Below are 16,411 nucleotides of genomic sequence, written 5' to 3'. Positions count from 1 at the left end.
TTGCATACATAAGACATATACTGTCAGAGTAGTCACTTTATGATCCCAACAAGTACCAAATGATAACCGTTACAGAATCATGACTTATAGATGCAGATGACATGCCACTTAGATCAATAGATGCTTTCTGCATATTCCGTCTATCTGTCTGCAACTTTATTTTTGAATTGTACAATATTTCATACAGATGACCTAGGCCTCAATTGTATAACAGGCAAAGGCAGACTATTGGTCAAGGTGTAATAGTCTTTTCCTTGTTTTTTTTTCCCACATCCCTTTTAGAACTATAACTTATATCAAGACATCACCAGCCATAGGTGAAGTGTCACAAATTAGATCTATGCATAGCACCTATTGTCGTAGCAGTGAAGGTTCTGTCAATGCTTTCTGTGATACTGTACCTATGTTTTAATGTCTCAAAGGAAAGACCTGTAACTCTCACGTGGGGATCCGGGTTAGAAAAGCTCCTCAGCACCCCTTCCTTGTTGTAAGAGGCGACTAAATGGGGCAATCCTTCCGATGAGACCGCAAAAACCGAGGTCCCATGTCATAGCAGGTGTGGCACGATAAAGATCCCTCCCTGCTCAATGGCCATAAGCGCCGAGCATAGGCCTAAATCTTGCAGCTCTTCACTGCAGTGGTGACGTCTCCATATGAGTGAAATATTCTCGAGAGGGACATAAAACGATATTCAATCAATCAATCAATCTAAATCCAACTTCTAAATCCAAGCATTTAGCGATCTCGAGAGCAATCAATACCTATTTATACATTTTAGGTTTGTATAAGTAAAGATATGAACAGGGCTCAAACCTAGGGCCTCCCGGCATAAAGCAAGTTCCCTAACCGCTGAGCCACTGAGACTTGTGATTAGTCTAATTTGCCACACTTGTACGTGGCCACAGTAAGCAACATGAACAACAGACAAACACGTCTTCTTGGTACATGTAGGCATGCTTCATAACCAATCAATCAAATTTTCAAATTCATCGAATCCATAGAATATCAATAATTCAAACAAATTCATAATAAGGTTAGATTTTAAACCTGATTCATAAACCATTTGTATGATATTGTACAACACAATGAAGTTGTCAGTTTATGGTCATGATATCTTTTCTGAAGAATTTCCTACAAAGCTGTTTTTTACTAACACTGAACAGGAATTAGCCCCCCCCCCCCCCCCCTTTTAACATACATTTGTATCAATAACTAGTAACTACAAGTTAGATGTACGATGCAGTTGTGGATCCAGAGGGGGGATTATGGGAGTGATGCAACCCCTACCGTTAATTGATTTGTTTTTAAAAGGGCAAGTTTTTGACATTTTGGGGCCTTCAACACCCCCCCCCCCCCAACACAACACAACACCACTCCAATTTCTTAAAGCGAAAAGGTACAAACTTGGGTTGCAATCCCTCCATTGAAAATGTGCTGGATCTGTCACTGCAAGAGAGAATTAAATCGCTCACACTAATCTAAGCTGAATAATGAACATTCATCAGCTCGTTAAATCTCAAAACTATTCAATCATACTATATCACATCAACTAAAAATTACTACAACACACTGTGCATTTCACATTAGCTATATCTAAGTTGACTTGTACACTGTGTTGAACCTTGGTCTACCAGATGTTGGTTTTCTTGAACACTTGAAACAAACCTTGCAATTTTGTGTGAACTTGTCCATCGACATTGATCAATAAGTATCAACTGTCCCTCAAATCATAGCTCAATAAATCAGATGCCCTGACTGCCATCTTTGAATTATGCCAACATGCACATTCACTAGAACTAAATTTTGTGACTCAGTGATGCAGCTACATTTATTCTTGAGACAGTAAAAAAAAAAAATTGATATAGAATATAGCTCTGGCTGAAAGGAATTGATAATGTGAGAAATCTGTTTGGCCTTTGGCTAACCTGAATTCAAAAGTTTATTTCATTTGACAATGGTATTTATCGTCAGCTATAAGTATGACAACCTAAGGCATTAAAACACAGCCTTGTTGGCATTTAGTACATTTCTACACCTATAACAAATATGCAGCTATTTTCTGGTAATTTGCACATTTCCTGAATTTTTACATCATTCTTGCTCTCTGTTAGTGAATGGTTTAAGGTTTAACTACCGCCCAGGTGGTGGTGGACACCAGTGTCTATGTGGCGCATTCTCAAGGTGAACTCCAAAGACCACTCGAGACTTCAATAGTAAAACTCGATAAACCGATCACCTTATTAAAATGTTATATTGGGAAATTAACAACAATGCCTTCAATCATAAACTGTCTCGTGGGGATCCGGGTTAGAATAGGTCCTCAATAGCGGTCCTTCGGACGAGACCGCAAAAACCAATGTCTTGGGTCACAGCAGGTGTGGCCCATAAAGATCCCTCTCTGCTCAGAGGCCGCAAGTGCCAAGCATAGGCCTAAATTTTGCAGCCCTTGAGTCCCCTTCACCGGTAGTGGTGACGTCTCCATATGAGTGAAAGATTCTCCAGAGGGACGTTAAACAATATATGATCAATCAATCACAAACTTGCAGTTAGGTAGTTAGACATACAAATGATTCGTTCAACATTCCCATACATTTAGAACCGTCTTCTGATGTGGATGTACAGTCCTTCACTATTCTCCGATCCCCCCCCCCCCCCCCCCCCAATCTTAAATCCCCTCAACTTTATTTTTGAATTTGTCAAGTCTTTTATCTTCTCAAATTTTAATTTTGTGGACAGATATACTCACATTTAAATCTTAAACATTAATGATTTATAAACTTAGTAAAATAATAATTTTTTTACTTTCTGCTGAACAAAACAGATTATCCACACTACTCTTAATAGATGTATCAATTAATTGTTACTTACCAGTTATGGCCCAGACAACAATATAAAATATTTCCACTGTAAATATTTACCTAAATCTTATCTCTGCATTCACAGGAGCATACACTTTCAGTCATTTGGTGCACCAGCCTGCAATATTATATACATCACCCAAAATCAATATCACATCAGGGAGAAACGAGTTAAGAAAAACTTACAGAAATTCAAGACAGATTTAGAATTACACAAAATTTGTTTATATTGCTCTGGTAAGTGGAGTTATATCCAACAGATGGGCTGTAACAATTAACATTCTACGAGAGTATCGACTCCTGAGCTGCTTGACTATTCAAGTATTTATGTCAAATCCATACCCCTATCTTTGGCGACCTGCACACTATACACACATTCATTGGAGTCAACTTAGATACTTCATGGTTGGAAGTGGTACAATTGAAGTCGATTGGAAGATCTTGACATTTCGTGCGTCTTTAAGAGGGTGACCAATCCATAAATAATTTCACTGGCTTTTATTCCATAATGTGCCCATTCATTCATGTTTTATGAAATGCTTCCAAAATTTTGCTTGGGTGAAGGGGTGGGGGTATTACCAGCATTCAAAATTGATGAATCGAACTTCAAGAGTGAAAGCACATTGGCGGGAGGTGAAGTTAACCCCCAAAACACAGTCACAGAACAGATGGTCCCGATCACACTATTCGGTGAATATACTGTTTTTGTCAATTCAAGCAGATTCACAGGGTGCTATAATTAAACTCGGATAATAGACCTACTTGTGTCAATTAGCAATGTCTTTTGACAGCATTTTTTATGATTTACAAAATCCTTTTTTAATTTAGAGGGGCGGTTACTTTTATTTTGAAATGTAAAACCCCAAATTGAAGGCATACATCCTGGTCATCAAATGAAATCCCATTCTAAATATAAATTTTGTCAGAAAAGATTATTCATATTACAAAGCAAAGGGCATGAAAACTTGACAAAACTAAAGAAAGGTGGACTTACTCTACACGAATAGTCACCTGAGTATCTGACATAATCAAAAACGTAAATTAGCGGCGATGTCGGTGATGGCAAGTGAACATTCATTTAAACTCTGAGAACTGTATGTTATCAATGAAATTAATGGCATGGGCAAATATTTCCAACTTATTATCGATAACCTCATCTTAATTAAATGTGGTTAGCAACCTTTGAGCCACACATATCACAATGTATTGTCCTTTTTATTACAAAGTTATGTGAATTAACACGTTTACAGATGTACTAGCGTGACCTTACATTAGTTAACACTAAATCACACTGTGTGGTCAAAAGCAAGAAATGTGTCGAGTAAAATCTTCTAACATCTCTCCATTACAAAATTGTGAACTAGGACAAATGTTCTTAAATTTTTTGGTAATGACCTTGACCTAGGCTAAATAATATTGAATTCAGATCATAATGCATTCTCTGTTCATAAGTAACCTATGTGCAAGTAAGACTTCTATACTATATCAAGTGGCCTTGACCTTGGCTATATGACCTTCATTCAGGATCATGATACATCTGGTATTAAGAGGTCTATGAGATAATAACATTTTTCCCATGCCCTCAGTTTCCTCCTTTGAGAACAAATGAATAAAGTTTCCTCTTCCACAGACAAAAATTTCCCTTCAAGATGTTCAATTGTATAAACTACACAAAACTGTATGAAGTTTCCTCTTCCACAGACAAAAATTTCCCTTCAAGATGTTCAATTGTATAAACTACACAAAACTGTATGAAAATTTGAACAAAATTCGTTTTCATATCTTCCAAGTAATTTTCCATAATTGTCAAAGTCATACAACATAGAAAATAATAAGCAATCAATCAATTTATATGCCTGTTTTGAGATAATATAATCTGTGGATACCCCCCTCCCCCATCTCCTGGAAGTTCATGACTGCATTCTCAAAAATTCCTCTTAAATATAAAATGGGTAGTAACATCTAAAAGCTAGACAAAACCCTGTTGCTAATTCTATCTATTCATTAAGTTTCAATTTAGTATCATTATTAGCATTAAAGAAGATGTTTTCTAAAATTTTTTTTTTTACAAATGTAACAGGACAGGAGAAAATGCAACGGACCAAACCGGGATTCGAACCTGGGGCCCCCGAATCTCTAGTCAGGTGCTCTACCAACTGAGCTATCTGGCCACCGGCGATTTAACCTGACTGACTGCTACACAAATATTATATACCAGGTTTGGCCCCATCCTGGAGTCAGAACCTCTTCTACAAGAATCATGAAATTTACAATTTTGGTAAAGGCCTTCCTGCTCTACATCACTATGCATTTAGCTTTTCTTTGTGTGCTTGTAGAGGAGATTTTATAAAATTGGTCAATTTTTATCTTTTCCTGCTCCATGGCCCCAGGGATGCAGGAGTCCTGGAATCTAATACTGAAGTCCCCCTTGTCACAAAGATGCTTCATACCAAATTTGAAAAGAATAATGGAATGTAGTTATTTACAAGAAGTTAAAAATGTTCAATTGTTAACACATGACTGATGCATATCAATTATATCAGGTCACCTAAGTTTACTAAGGTGACCTAAAACTACATTCATGTTACTATAACTATTACCATTGATAAACTAGGAAAGAATGAGAAGCGGATTCAAAACAGCTAATTTTAATTATAGATTGAAGATTCCATAAACTCGTATGTTTTCTGAATTGATGGTTTAGAAAATTGACCAGTCCCATCGGATTTAATAAAACAAATGTCAGTCAGTCCGTCAGACTTTTAACCAGTCACTGACTGATGGGCATGTGTTAATTTCGAGACCTGAATATGATATGTTATCACAAAGTTGTCATGAGTTTTTAAAATAACAGAAGATTTTTTTTTCGATTTCTGTTATTTAATTTGTAGTGGTACGTAGTACATTTAGTAATAATTACAAGATAAAATTCACATGTTCTTCAGTATTTTAAACATGTAGTTCATGAACTGTATAAAGTAACAAAAATTCAGATAAGCCACTCAGAATCAACCCTTAATCATGCAAATATAGCTTACATCAGTATCGCAATGACGATATGATACATATATCATACATAAATACAATCAATTTATTCCCCCCCCTCCCCCAACATCTCTAGTTGTCACATTCACATCATGAGCTTGGCCTAAAATAAATCTACTGTACAGATGTTTTAATCTGACCATCGTCCACCTACATACAAAATGAAAAAAATACTGGGGATGACATGTCACAAAAATTGTGATTTCAGTACGCCTCACACACCTGTTACATTGTACTGAAGTAGTGTCTCCGTTTACTAAGAAAATTAATGTCGATTCACATTTAATTACCCCTATTTTGTTTTTGCTAATCCTTTGATAGCTCAATATTTAAATACAATCATTCTCATCCAGAAACTCATGCCTATGTCGCTTTGTATGGAAAATTATTACAGGTATAAAAATCTATATCTTTCTTATTCCCTACAACATGAATATAAATAATAAATGCTGAAGTTGTTTGCATATCATGGGGGATATAATATAAACAGTGACAGGATGGTGTAAATTTCTGTATAATCGCGGCTTTACCAATAAAATATAAATTACCCAATAAAGCCATTGTTTATAAAGCTCCCGTCATTACAAATAACCTGGAGTGTTATTCCTTAAATAATTAGTTAGATAGCCTTGTTCCTACCTGTCACAGAAATTCCTGTATCCTCTCTGATGTCTGTGTGGGTCACACTGCCATGTAGGTAAATTATTACCTACAACACAAACATAAATGAAACATCTCCCTCTGGCCAGTCATCTTGTGCCTTGCTTCTGTGGTGGTCATAGTTAAGATATAATGTCATCTCAATTTGTGCATGTTGTGCAAGGCTACGAAACAAAACAACTTTTTAATCTATAATGGAGGTATTTTAAAAAAAGATCATTCATCCTTGTTATCCAAAGTCTCATCAGTCATTGTCTGTTGAGCAAGTCACTTTCTTGTGATGAAATGGGTTTTTAAAAAAAATAGTTAATAGTACAGTGAAAACCGCCAAATGAAAGGCGAAGCTAACGAACAGTGATCAATCTCATAACTCAAACACGGACCCCTGGACATACAAGAGGTGGGATCAGGTGCCTAAGAGGAGGAAGCATCTCCTGTTGACCGGTCACACCCGCCCTATATCTTGATCAGATAAACGGAGTAGTCCGCAGTCAAAATCTGTGTGCCAAGAACGTCCTAACAATCCGTATGAAACACGTCAAACAGCATTTGACCCAATAATAGGTTATATGGGCAAACAAGATCATTATAACAACTATAGAATTTGTGAAATGCTGACTTTAAACAAGAGTGTTGTTGAAACTCTGAATGAAACACGTGTGAAATCCATTTCACTGAGCATTTCAACCCTTATATTCATTCTCTATTTCAATTTTTTTATGTTTTTACACTGTTTATTTCAAAATTATTTAATACTGTGTATTCCAACAAAAAACTTGTGTCCCGGTTCATGTCGGTTCACGTCCGTTCATGTCGGTTTAGAAAGGCTTTACTGTATATTGTATTAAAACAAAAAAATTATACTTGACATGCACCGTATTATTTTTTGACAAGTTTATATATATACAGAGTAACCTGTCTAATCCGACAAGCAATCAGAATGTCCAGTGAAACATTATATTACACAGGTTTAGGCAGTTTTCACTGTACTTGATCCAGGTTAGAATAGGTCATGGGTACCCCCCTTGCTTGTCGTAAGAGGTGACCAAATGGGACAATCCTTCGGATGAGACTGCAAAACGCGTCACAGCAGGTGTGGCACGACATAAAGATCCCTCCCAGCTCAAAGGCCAAGCATAGGCCTAAATTTTGCAGCCCTTCACCGGCAATGGTGAAGTCTCCATAAGTGAAAAATTCTCGATCGGGACGTTAAACAATATAAAATCAATCAATCAATGAACTTTGCAAGACTTTAGAAGTGTGTGTAGTAATGAAAAAAATCCAAGAAGTGAAAATGTGCATACACACAATTTGGAGAAACCAAAATATTGTAATCTCTAAAAGTGATAAGTATTTTCTTATTGATTTTATAAGTAATACAAGGCGAACAGCATCCGCAGAATCATACAAGGTTTTCACCATCACTGAACACAGAGACAACTATAGATCGGTTTTATTATTGGCAGACTCCATGAAATCTCCACGTAGCTAGATAAATATTTACCTATTCTTCATGTGCATGTGATGAAACTACAAGTAATATCTAAACATTTTCCTAGATAAAAAGCTGAGTGAAATAAAGGGAAAGGGTTGAAGCAAAAATAAAATCCATCACACACACACTATGGAAATGAATCATACGTTTATTTAACCTGAACACTGTCTTTTCACGGCTTAAACTGGTTTTGATGTGAATCCCTGTAATCACAATAATCATTAGGTGGCGGGATCAATATTTTTGGTGACTCCCTTTTTATGCAGAACTTGTATTACCATTCATAGAGAATTCTTTACTGATTTGACAAATGAATACTCAAATTTCATAGGCCATCCATCTTTAGAAATTCTAAACCGTGGATTTAAGCTTAGTCTCCTAGCTAATCTCATGATTATACATTCGATTTGGAGGAATTCAAAGACCACATACATCACATGAAGTTCTCAAAATTCTTAAATAAAAATTAAAACTTTTAAAAAATCTCATTTAATGAGAATTCATGGGCGAGTAGATCGACTTCCTGAATTTTATTAAGATTGTTCACAGTATGAACACATATATTCTAAATTATTATTTCTAATTAAAAAAAATTCTGGTATATAATTAAAAAGTTTTATGTACTCGCTATTCTAACAGATAATCTACATATGTACTCATTATTTCAACAGTTACTCTACATAATTAATGTCTACATTGAAAACTTTCATAACTCTAGGTAACTTGCACAAGATAAGCTGACGTTTTGGTAAACATGAGAACTGTAGTTACCTTCTGATGCAGATCAAACTCGACTGTTTCTCAGATCAAACTCGACTGTTTCTCAGACAAAGTTTATGTTTTTTAGTGAAGCTTGCTGACAATTAGTGATTAACACATCAAAAGAATTCAGTGGCTTGTTTCCGTGACAACCAGAATAGACAGTGATAGACAGGAAGCAGATCTCCACTGCTGTGGTCTTTGAGATTAAGTGGTATTTGTTACCGCTCACTGAGGACAGAAGTTCAAATCCTCTAGTCAGATTTAGTCCTTATACTTATACACATCTCATGCATGCTTTATCTGGTGATGACCCAGAAGCACGGACTGGGGGTCTGGAAGCAGGGACCGGTGCTCTGGAACTCCCCTCCTAAATGGAATTGGTTTTATTCATGCAGTTTCTGGCCGAAACAAAATGTTAGACCCCTGGTGTTTGACTGGGGAAAAATGGGGGGGGGGGGGGGGGGGGGGGGGGGGGGGGGCACAATCCACCCACCCCACACAGGAAATCACTGGATCTGTGCATGTTTTTGTTTAATCTCAGCGAGCTTCGTCGAGGCTGGATATTTGGACTGACGCCTCTTACTCTTAGAATCTCGCTGCTCAAGATTAGTAGATTGTTGATAGATCTCTCAATACACTTTAGACACATTCCTCCTCCTCCTCCATGTATGATCAGGGACTGTGTTCAGTGCCACTATCTTGCCTAGTAACTACATGTATGATCAGGGACTGTTCAGTGACACTATCTTGCCTAGTAACTACATGTATGATCAGGGACTGTGTTCAGTGACACTATCTTGCCTAGTAACTACATGTATGATCAGGGACTGTGTTCAGTGACACTATCTTGCCTAGTAACTATATATACGTATTTACTATGAGTCACTGTTTACTGCACTGTGGATAACTTCATCAAGCATATTGTTATCAACCGATTACTCCTCTTGTTCTTCAGAAGGGGAGGCCAAGGGTTATCATCCTGCGCCTCACCCTAAGATATGTGGAAACGAGGGGGTTATTTATATTCGGTCTTTCCTATCAACCTCGAGGATAGGAAAGACCGAATATAAATAACCCCCTCGTTTCCACAGTTAAATTAGCCTCATCCTCTCTGGACTTTCCCCACCCACCCATCAAAAAATTCAGACAGCTGTGGCATGCAATGCCTAACCTAGCTACATATTTTTAAAGATAGATATATGCATATATATTTAGGGCGATACAAATTCTGGTTTGGTGCAAGATGATGAATTGAAGTACTTACCTGGGACACATCGAATTAAAACGCGGGAAATCGAGAGCGAGCTATATGATCTACGGGAGGTAATTCCCATAGTTTTTCCTCCCGCTACACTTTCTAACTGTTGAACACCGTCATGTATATAGTCTACTCAAGCCCACACCTTTTTGGGGCCTCCGAAAAATTAAATACGATGCCCCAGGTTTGGGGGGGGGGGTGTTAAATGAATTTTTTTTTAACTTGAAAGTTTAAAATATTTGAAATGTCAACTTACTGTATTCAAATCAAAAAAGAGAAACCTCTAAAAATTGACTATTTCGAAAATATTTCATGTAAATACAGGCTCTCGACGTTTTAATCATATATAGGCCTAATGAAGAAAAAAAAATATTATGTTTCTGTAAACAAGCTATGAATAGTTTTTTTAAAAAAATATTATTGTAGGAGGACGTTTTTTTTTTCCAATTTATATATATTTGATTAAAACGTCGAAACCCGATGCATGCATGTAAAGTTTGTTATTGCGAATTTACAAAAAAAAAAAAAAAAAAACGATTTCAGACGAGTTACTTTAAGATATGTTATATCTATCATAGAGAGAGCAGTACAAAACATAAAAAAAAAATAAAAAAAAAAAAAAAATGTCACATGTATATCAATATTTTTATAACAACTATGATGTACAAGGTCTGAAAATGTTAAGTACAAGGAGTACAAGCTGCTGCCACAGACTTTTAAAGCTTTAAATGGAACATCGCCATTATATTTACAAGAATTTGTCAAATTGTACACACCTGGTAGATCCCGGCGATCAGGTAACTCTACGTTTCTGGTGCAGTCACGTGCACATATTAAGACATACATGTATGGGCACAGACGGTTCGACGTGGTGAGCGCTACACTGGAACAATCTACCCCAAGACCTGAGATCTGAGAGGAATTTTAGTCGTTTTAAAAAGTTATTAAAAACTTACCTTTTTACCATTGCTTGCCCAGATTCTTCTTAGTGTTTATTTAAAGGTGCTCATTTTTAAATTGACCTTATTACAATGGAAAACACAGCAGTTTTACATGTGAACATTACTAGTCCTTTTAAAGTTATATGTATATTCTTAAGCGTTTTTTAACTTGCATTTTTAAGCTCAAGTATTTATTAAGTAATTTTTATGCTCTTATGTCCATAATTGTTTTATGTACAGCGCTTTAGAGTAATTTTATATTATATTTAGCGCTTTATAAATTTTGTATAATAAATAAAAAATAAAGATAAAAAAGTAAAAGCTGTGAGAGGAGTTGGTTTCACAAAGTAGGTACCATGCTTTAAAAAATGACAAAGTTCAACTACATCATGTACACACACACCCTCTCCCCCAAACCATCGCTCTGTGCAATAATTGGTTATTCAGTTAAAATATCGGGATTGGATTTATCTTCATGTCATACTTAAATAACAAAGCTAAGCAAAGAGGTACTCAGAATTGATATTGCTTTAAAACTGTTGAATGGTTGCATATAATTAAAAATTAAAGAATATAAAGAAAGGGAAGGAGGCAAACAGAGAGAGGAGAAAGAGATGTACGAGTATACTATATGTGTGTATGTGTGGTTTTTTAAGGAATTAACATAAACAGATTTAAATATGTACAATATTATAATTAAATTGCACTGAATAGTATTTTCGTTTCACTTTGATACTTAGATCATTTAATAACTTTTAAAGTGATGCTGATTGGTTGAAACATTCGTATAGTAGTATACTACTACTATTTATATCATCAATGCAAGGTGAAGATAACGAGCAGTGATCAATCGCATAACTCCTATTAGCAATACAAAATAGATAGTTGGGCAAACACGGACCCCTGGACACACCAGAGGTGGGATCAGGTGCCTAGGAGGAGTAAGCATCCCCTGTTGACCGGTCACACCCGCCGCGAGCCCTATATCCTGATCAGGTAAACGGAGTTATCCGCAGTCGAAACCAGTGTGCCAAGAACGGCTTAACAATCGGTATGAAACACGTCAGACAGCATTTGACCCAATGCGAGGTTGTACTGACGAAGTAGATCGTTATAATGAAAGGTGAAGATAACGAACAGTGATCAATCTCATAACTCCTACAAGCAATACAAAATAGATAGTTGGGCAAACACGGACCCCTGGACACACCAGAGGTGGGATCAGGTGCCTAGGAGGAGTAAGCATCCCCTGTTGACCGGTCACACCCGCCGTGAGCCCCATATCCTGATCAGGTAAACGGAGTTATCCGCAGTTTGCGAAATGCTGATTTCAATTGAGACTGTTGAAATCCCTGTACCATCACCTTGTTTGTCAATAGCTTACCTCGATTTAAAAACTGACTATACGCAGAACAAGCTCTTGCATATCGAATCAGTTGAGATATATAAACACCATATGCAGGTGATAATGGAATATTGCTACATAAATATGGGAAGTTGACGTTGGAGAAGCTGAAATCATCCCGTATGTCATATAGTTGAGTTGTCAGTTTGCCGTTAATGTCTACTTTCAATAAAATATCTATTCTATATATGAAGCAGAAGTGGACGACTCTGTGGTGTCCTTTATTTCGAGCTCACAGGGATATATCAAATCGACATATGAATGAAAGTTATTGTTAATAGACAAAACGTCATTGATATATCGAAATGTCGAATTGAAGGCCACAGCGAGAGATTATTTCTTCTCACGTAGAAGTTTTTGAATAAATTCTACCTCATATGAATATAGAAACAGGTCAGCTAACAAAGGAGCACAATTCGTGCCCATGGGAATTCCAACAGACTGTTGAAAGACCTGATCACCAAAGACCACGAAGATATTGTCAATGAGGAACTCTAGCATATTTTTTATTTCAACTTCAGAGTACTTGTGCGTGGAATCAGAGTGGTGTTTAACAAAGTAAGTTTTTGAATGACTGATCACTAGCTATGAATATTTCCGTTTTCCATTTTTGTTGAAGAAGCAACTGTCTATGATATCAAAAAGTCTAGTCTTTAATTTATCGTGAGGAATGGTCGTGTATAGTGTTGAAAAGTCATAGGTTTTAATGTTATTGATTTGGGAAAAAATCTGCGATTTCAAGTTTACTAAAAGTTCTTTAGAATTTTTTAGAATCCACATTTGATTAACACCACTTCTGGCATATGTAGTCGCACAGTACGTTTGAAGTTTCTCCTTCACAGCTGTTGATATTTTCGTGAGGAGCAAGGATAGGGGCTTGGTAGAGCACTTACTGGATCCAGCAATGTATCTTTGTTTGTAAGGCCGGCACTAAACACAGAGGGATAGATGGTACGTACTTTTGTTTTCATATGTCGAACGCGGGATTTTAATATTCCTCTTATGCTTTTAACCCATTCTGACAATGTATCAAGCTCTTCTTTTTCATATTTAGCCCATCGTCTGGCATAATCTTCGACAGAATTCATAATGGAGATGAAGTTCTGTCGCCAATTCAAAGACCGAGGTTCTCTGTATTTAGGACCTTTTAGAATACATGTAAGTGATTTGAGGTCCTCATTTTCAGCTACATGTATATCAACATCACCAGTAATGACTTGTCCAGCTGGACTATAGTTGAAAGAAGATGAAGAACAAGAACACGTTGGTGGATTACGTATAAGATGGTCTATATCTAGGCACTGCAAAGTTTGTTTATAATGAAAAAGTTTGGATGCAATAGTAGAAGTATAGCTGTAGGAAATACAGGGTGTAGACTTGAACTTGAAATAAGTTGGAATACACGATCGACTGAACCTGTTTATGGCGAAGAATGTTGCTTATGTTGACGGCATCTATTCCTTAGTATAATAATTTACCGTTTTCGGAGGTAATAAGTGATGAGTATTTATGGAGTATTTACACGATCATCAATGATGTACGACTGATAATCACCCAATGATCAGCGATTAGCCAGTTTACGGCGGAACTACGCAATGATTTACCAGTTTACGGCGGAACTACGCAAAGATTTACCAGTTTACGGCGGAACTACGCAAAGATTTACCAGTTTACGGCGGAACCACGCAAAGATTTACCAGTTTTCAGCGGAAAGACACAACGATTTATCCGTGTACGGATGAAAAACATAATGATTTGCCATTTTATGGCGGAAATATATAATGATTTACCACTTAAGGACGGAAATATACACAACTATTTGCCAGTTTACGGCGGAAAGACACAATGATTTGCCATTTTACGGATGGAAGATAGAATGATTTAGCAGTTTACGTCGGAAATACACAATTAATAGTATGATCTAAACATAGATTAAGATTAATAGTATGATAGGCTCAGGGGGGGGGGGGGGGGTACAAGAGTGTTTCCTTCCAAACATTACGCTAGATGTTTATTTTATTGAACAACTCTCATTGTTGATGAAGGACAGACGACAAGAAATGTCAGAAAAGCAAAGAAAGGGCTTTCCGAAAATCTACAAAAAAATAAGGCAGAGATATGATAAGCAAATTGATAGAGAAATTTAAGAACTCCGAAAGCCGAAGTCTAGGAGAAGGAAATGTATACTTTTGACAAACACAATTAAATATAAAACAAACGTGAACAAATATTGTAATAAACTATAGAATGCGTCACAGTTATGATGTTAGAGAATGTGTCACAGTTCTGATGTTAGATAATACGTCACAGTTCTGATGTTAGAGAATGCGTCACAGTTCTGATGTTAGAGAATGCGTCACAGTTCTGATGTTGGAGAATGCGTCACAGTTCTGATGTTAGAGAATGCGTCACAGTTCTGATGTTAGAGAATGCGTCACAGTTCTGATGTTACAGAATGCGTCACAGTTCTGATGTTAGAGAATGCGTCACAGTTCTGATGTTACAGAATGCGTCACAGTTCTGATGTTAGAGAATGCGTCACAGTTCTGATGTTAGAGAATGCGTCACAGTTCTGATGTTAGAGAATGCGTCACAGTTCTGATGTGTCTAAGTCTGGGAAGGCAACTGGTGTCTCCAGCATACCTAGATCTATGGAGTTATCAAAAGTACATATCCACAGTTGATTGAATATTTGTTTTACGTTCCTCTCGAGAATATTTCACTCACATGGAGATGTCACCATTTTCGGTGAAGGGCTGCAAAATTTAGGCCTATGCTCGGCGCTTACGGTTTTTGATTACAGGGAGTGATCTTTATCGTGCCACACCTGCTGTAACAAGGGGCCTCGGTTTCTGCGGTCTCATCCGGACACATATCTACAGAGTTAATGAATAGCAGTGAAACACATGCATGAAATGGTAATAAAACAACCCACGTGACTGGAATAAATGTCTCGTTGTAAAATGACCCAAGAAACCTAAAAATGCTGAAACCGCAGGGGCATCCATTACATTGTAACATTACAATGATGAGTTTGAGTAATCAATACAAGAATTTGACACGAGGTAGACGCCATACTGGGGTGTGAACAAGTAGAGTTCATACAGGGGCGACAAACAACACCATAAATATACACCCTGTGTAACATTGTTAGACTGTAGAATGTAGTTATTATATGCACTAGTATGTTGTGTTCACAGATTGTAAGACAACGTATGACAGCATGAATCGACAAACAAAAGGGAAGACCATGAAGCATTACGAAGTACTTAGATATATTTAGGCCATTCATAATTAAGAACAACGCCCAATACTAGGTGAGGGTGAAACACATGATTTATAGTGACGTATTGGTGTTCAAAGGGGTTCATATTGACTGAATTATGGACACCATTACCAGGGGTAGCAACAATGACAGAGAGTGACCATCATCCAGATCTTCAAGTTTCGACATGGACTTGAAGATCTGGATGATGGTGATGATGTTGTATTCCTCTCAAGCAACAGGATCCAGATCCAACCACTCAAATCTGTCTTCGTGTTACCGTATAGCCGGGTTGTTGTTGTTTGGTGGATACCATCTTCGCTAGACAAGGGTTTACGATCCTCTCCGCTTCTCTACAACTGCGTTAGCATGATTTTCATGTCAACAATTTCCTGCATATGATTGGATGCAAGCCAAGTCCCCTGCATCTAATCAGATAGCGTGTTACGTTACACCACATGCAAGACGATGGAATGTGTAAACAATTCGTCGAAAACAATTAGTCATTGTCTTCAAAACACTTCCATTTAATCAAATGTTCATAGTCTCCATACAACATGGCGGTTTGTAGACTGGGCCATGAGGCTTTGCATATAACATCGTGTAACTCACTGGGCGCGGCTAGTGTAGTCGAAAACGCATTTTCATTGGTTGAACATGATGTACAGCTGTAATCCAAACAGGGTTGTTTTCTCCATCCGCTAGAGGACGCCACTCAAAGC

At 37.1% G+C, this 16,411-nt stretch overlaps 1 protein-coding gene across 1 annotated transcript in view; it reads right to left on the bottom strand.

Annotated features, from left to right (window-relative positions):
- Window positions 1-10,106, bottom strand: part of LOC125678885 (zinc finger CCCH domain-containing protein 13-like) — an 85,268-nt gene extending 75,162 nt beyond the window's left edge. The window contains exons 1-3 of the mRNA XM_048917657.2: window positions 10,085-10,106; window positions 6,543-6,612; window positions 2,919-2,976 (exon numbers count right to left, since the gene is read on the bottom strand). The gene's annotated coding sequence lies outside the window, so the exon portion shown is untranslated. The remainder of the gene's footprint in view (window positions 1-2,918; window positions 2,977-6,542; window positions 6,613-10,084) is intronic.
- Between the last annotated feature and the right edge of the window lie 6,305 nt (window positions 10,107-16,411).

Source organism: Ostrea edulis, chromosome 2 (assembly GCF_947568905.1).
Source record: "Ostrea edulis chromosome 2, xbOstEdul1.1, whole genome shotgun sequence".
NCBI lineage: Eukaryota > Metazoa > Mollusca > Bivalvia > Ostreida > Ostreidae > Ostrea > Ostrea edulis.
The sequence above is the reverse complement of the archived record's forward strand: the minus strand, read 5'-3'. Positions and strand labels throughout refer to the sequence as shown.